We start from the raw sequence: 4,938 nt of genomic DNA, 5'->3' as shown, positions 1-4,938 counted from the left end.
TGAGGGGGGGCTGGTCCTGCACGGGGCGGGGACCGAGCGCAGCCACCAGTTCCCTGGCCTCCGAGGAGAGTAGGGGAGCCCTGGCCGCCCCTCCTGCTACGCACCCGCTGTGGTCACATCGGAGACCCCCTTCGGAGGCCCCGCGCCCCAGGCCGTCTCCCCCCTGAGGCGGTTGCTGCAGCAGCTCATTTGCTGGTCACCAGGGGGCAGGGGCCAGTCCCGGGGACCCCAGGGCTCCAGGTGGCTCCCAACCAAAGAAAGTGCTGGGCGGCGACTGGCGGAGAGCCCGCTGCGGTAGCATTAGGTGACGCGTGTGGCCTTGAACCCGAGTCCACACCAGGCACCGTGGACTCGCCGTGAGGCCAGCAGGTGCCCAGGACCTGAGAGGACGAAGAGCCACCCTTGGAGGTCAGGGATGAGGAAGCGGGACGGCAGGCTGGGAGGGCCTGACCCAGGGTCCCAGCACCTGCAGGTCCAGCCCGCCCACCCGGTTTGCAGCCCACACAGCAAGGCTCCCAGGCTGAAAGGACGAAACAGGTAGACAGAGGATGAAAGACGAGGATGCCCCGGATCGGGCCTGGCTCAGGTGTCCCCGCCAAAATCGAGGGGGCAGTACCCGGTCACGGTCACCGAGAGTGACCGGGGGTTAAGGCCCAGCTGAGCAGGTGAGCAGGGAACCAGTTCATCGCAAGGTCGCTGGTTTCCAGCTTTGTGGCCTCAGGATGCCTTATTCACGTAAAATGACAGAGGCCCCAGAGGGCTTTTGCTCATTTTTGCTGCTAATATTTGCTATATTGGACTGAACAGCTTCAAAGATGTTTGTCGATCTATATTTATATGACAGCTGTAAACAGATTAAGGTTGACATAAATAACATATTTTTGTGAAAGATGACTTGTTTGCAAAATAAATGCTAGTGATGTGCGTGGCGCGTTGTTCCATTTGTTTTGCAAATCTGATGTCTGGCTTTAATAGAGACGGGATTCTCACATCTGCCCATGAGAGAAGGTGCGCAATCTCGGGCAGATGCCAATTAAGTAATCGCCACTAACTGTTTTCAAGAAATACCCCACAGGAAGGCTATTCTCAGGGGGTGAGCTCTGCCTCAGGTCAGATGAAGACCAGGGTTGAGGGGGGGCTTCCCAGGAAGAACGAACAGCACAAGTCACTAAAATTCACTAGAAATGGGTTTTTCAAGAAGAGTCCCTTACTGCCCTGAAAGGAAGAAGGAAATTCTAACAAAGTGAATTCCCCAGGCCGACAATGAAACCACAAGTATTTAGCTGGACTTTAGTGTGTTTTTGTAGTTTGTTTTTTAATATATATATACATTTATTGATTTCAGAGAGGGAGAGGGAGATAGAAACACCAAGGATGAGAATCATTGATCGGCTGCCTCCTGAGTGACCCACAAGAGGAAAGCAAGGTGAATAAATTCCTGGCCCACCCCTAAAATTCCCTAAGGTTTGTAGTCTGCCATTTTTCTAGAGCCCATGAACAGAGCCCTACCTGGAGGACTCGCCCCACCAGGTGGCAGGGAGGAGCTGCAACGGGGTAGATTCTGGTCCCTCCCTGCAAGCTCACTCCAACCTCACTTCACTGGCTCCTCTGAGGTCCTGTCTCCCTTTTACTTCATTCTGGGAATTCTCCATTGCAACAGCAGTCCCACTCAGCCTGACCCCAGGGCACTTTGCACCTCTCCCACCCCCAAGAGTCCCTCTTCCATACAGAAACCCATCACCACGTCACCCAGGCCTCCTCACTGCCCTGCCGGCACTTCCCCTACACGAACTCCGAAGTGTACGGTGCACATCCATTCAACATGGGCTTGGTCAATGGGGATTGATGTCATTGCTACCATGCCAACCTATCGGTGGGCCCTATCTGATTATTACCAGCGTGCCAACAGTGTGGGCCCCTGGGAAGAGCAGCGGGCTCAATGCTGAGTAAGGAGCCACAGAACACAGTGCCCTCCGTGATGCCCTCACCCAGTCCTTTGTCTTAGCTTGATTAGGCCACATGCAAAGAAGACAAACCCAAAACCCTGAGCCAGAGCCCTCTCCAGGGCATCCCCACCATTCATGGAAAGCCAGCAGCCGGGAGGAGAGGGAGACCACACTACCATCTTAAGGCCTGAGAGGGGGTTGCAGGTTGAGACAACCACATCTCCACCCAAATTCCTCCGGTGGGTGTGTAGGCCCTTGGAGAAAATAGAGGAGAGGAAGGAAGCAGAACACTCAATTCTACAGCATTTTCTTGCCCTGATTAAGGTGCCTGAACTTGGTGCTGGGGTCACTAAGGAGATTTGTAGAGATTTAAAAAATATATGTTTTATTGATTTCAGAGAGAGGAAGGGAGAAGGAGAGGACAGAAACATCAATTATGAGAGAGAGTCATTGATCCCAGCTGCCTCCTGCAAGCCCCATACTGGGGATCAAGCCCACCACCCAGGCATGTGCCCTGACCAAGGAATCAAACCCTGACCTCCTGGTTCATGGTTCAACGTTCAACCACTGAGCCACACCAGCTGGGCATATGTAGGGATTTTTAAGCAAAAGGTGAAATAATCAGATTTGCATTTGGGAAGTCATTCTCCTAGCAGTCTGGTGGGTCAATCATTTGTTTGGTCTTCACCATATTCCCAATTAGAAGTCCAGGACTAAACTGTGGTAATGAAGGATTTTTGCCACAAATATAATACAGAGCTGACATCTTTAATTTATAAAGCTCATACAAATGGATATGAAACAGCACCAGAATGTGTCTGTCTAGGAAACAAATGAGTGGTTGGCCTGAAGAGCTCAATTCTGGAAAATATTGAGTGGATATGAAAAGTGACCAGCCTTGCTATTACATAAATACATGGTAAACCCGGCCGGCGTGGTTCAGTGGGTGAACGTCAACCTAGGAACCAAGAGGTCACAGTTTGATTCCCAGTCAGGGCACATGCCAGGGTTGCAGGCTTCATCCCCAGTGTGGGGTGTGCAGGAGGCAGCCGATCCATGATTCTCTCTCATCATTGATGTTTCTCTCTCCCTTCCTCTCTGAAAGCAATAAAAATATTTTTTAAAAATAAGTAAATAAAAGCATGGTAAGATCACAGCTTGATCCACTTCAGTGGTGCAGGCAGGGTTAGGTGAGGAGGACGTTCTGTTGATAGTGAGTCAGGTTCTGCATTCCAGGAAGGAACTTGGGCGGCCTGCTCATCCCCTTGGACCCAATGACTACATTTCTTGGAATTGATCGGAAAGCATATCAGGAAGTTATCAAAGATATGGACAAAGCCTATGTGTAACATGTACTATGTATAATAGGCAAAAAAAACAAGATGCCCACAGTCTTGGGAACTGTAAGAACCTACAATATGATATAACTGTTAACCACCCTTCAAATTATGTGAAAGCCTTGTCAGTTCTGTTTTCTGATGCACATGCACGTAAAGTAAACCCTGGGATGAAAGATGCTAACATGTGAGTAGAGGTTATCATCCGTCAGTGACATTATGGGTGATTTCTACTTTTTAAAAAGCATTTTTCCATATTCTTTTTCCATAACAATAAGAGGCTTAACCTTGAATAGGAATTGCAGGCCTCATGAGTTGCTCCCAGGGAGGCAACCCTGGGGCCCTAAAAACCAAATCACACACAGGTACGTACAGCCTATAACAATAAGAGGCTTAACCTTGAATAGGAATTGCAACCCTGGGGCCCTAAAAACCGAATCACACACAGGTACCTACAGCCTACCTGGAATTCTCAGCCCACATAAATAATAAAAAAAATACAAGTCATACCCTCTTCTATGTCCCTACTGTAAGCTTTGTGCTTTACATGCTTAACCTCTCTGAATAAGGTTATTATTAACCATATTCCCGTTTTAGAGATGAAGAAACGGAAGCTCCCGTCTCCTCCCAGCGTTCTCTTGCCCCCTTCCCTGTCCACTCTGCCCATTTAGTTAGCCCAGTGCTTCGGCGTAGACCCTGTTCTCTGAGCAGCAGATGTTTCCCGTTGTCGCTGGAAAACTCCTTTCCAAAGTAAATACGTCGGGGATGGGGTGGGGGCAGGCGCTCCTGAGGGCACTGCCCCTTCCTCCTCTGTGGCTTTAACTTGGTCCTGGGCGCGCCCAGCCTTCTCACTCGGTGGCAGTGCCTGGCAGGTGCCCTTTCCTCCAAGGAGCCAGGTGGGTGCCCAGATCCCGCTCAGCCAGGAGGCATGTTCCTCCCTCTGGCCCTGGGCGCTGCATGCCCTTAGCTCTCTCAGCGCCTTCCCTGTCCTTCTCCAACCTCTTCTTTTTCCTCTTCATTCCTGGGCACCCACCTCTGCCTCTATCGCGTTATCTCTGTCATCATTGCTAAAGCAAATACCAAATCACTGCCTTTGAAAGAAGAGGGTTTTTGTAGAACAGTGGTTCCAAGATTCCTTCCTTCACAGGCACCCCTTCCCGGGCACGCTGTATCACAGCTCCCACCTCCTGTCTCCTCAGGGTTGTAGGGCCCATTGTGTTCTTTTAGGGTGTTGGGTGGGCGGATGGCCGGTGTGTGTGTGTGTAGCGGGGCGGGGCTTGTCTGTGCAAGGCCTGGCGCCTCCGAGGGGGAAAGAACTGCCCTTTGTCTTCCAGGCCAAGCTCCCCACTGACTGCAGCGGAGGAGGGCGATGGCCGCCTTCCCCAGCCCCTGCCTCGGCGGGTGTCTGCTCACCCTCCTGCTTCTGCATCTGCGCGGGCTGCACGCAGGTCCCGTGGACGCAGGTGGGTCTCCCCGCTGTCCCTGGCCGCAGGGTAAACAGAAATGACCCCATTCGGTTCTCCCTGGATACTCAGCCTGGGCCCCAAACGGGTGCCGTGGGGCGGGCTGCCCCAGGAATGGGCGTAGGGACGCTGCCCTGGGGCGGGGAGCCCGGTCCCCATCCGTCCTCGGCCCTCCCGGTGTCTGGCTGTCCC

General features: G+C 52.2%; 1 protein-coding gene across 2 annotated transcripts in view; it reads left to right on the top strand.

The window, feature by feature from the left end:
• Positions 1-4,938, top strand: part of BTN1A1 (butyrophilin, subfamily 1, member A1) — a 16,827-nt gene that overhangs the window by 6,796 nt on the left and 5,093 nt on the right. The gene's annotated exons all lie outside the window — the stretch shown is intronic.

Source organism: Myotis brandtii, unplaced genomic scaffold (genome assembly GCF_000412655.1).
Source record: "Myotis brandtii unplaced genomic scaffold, ASM41265v1 scaffold1556, whole genome shotgun sequence".
Lineage (NCBI taxonomy): Eukaryota > Metazoa > Chordata > Mammalia > Chiroptera > Vespertilionidae > Myotis > Myotis brandtii.
This window is presented reverse-complemented; position numbering and strand designations above follow the sequence as displayed.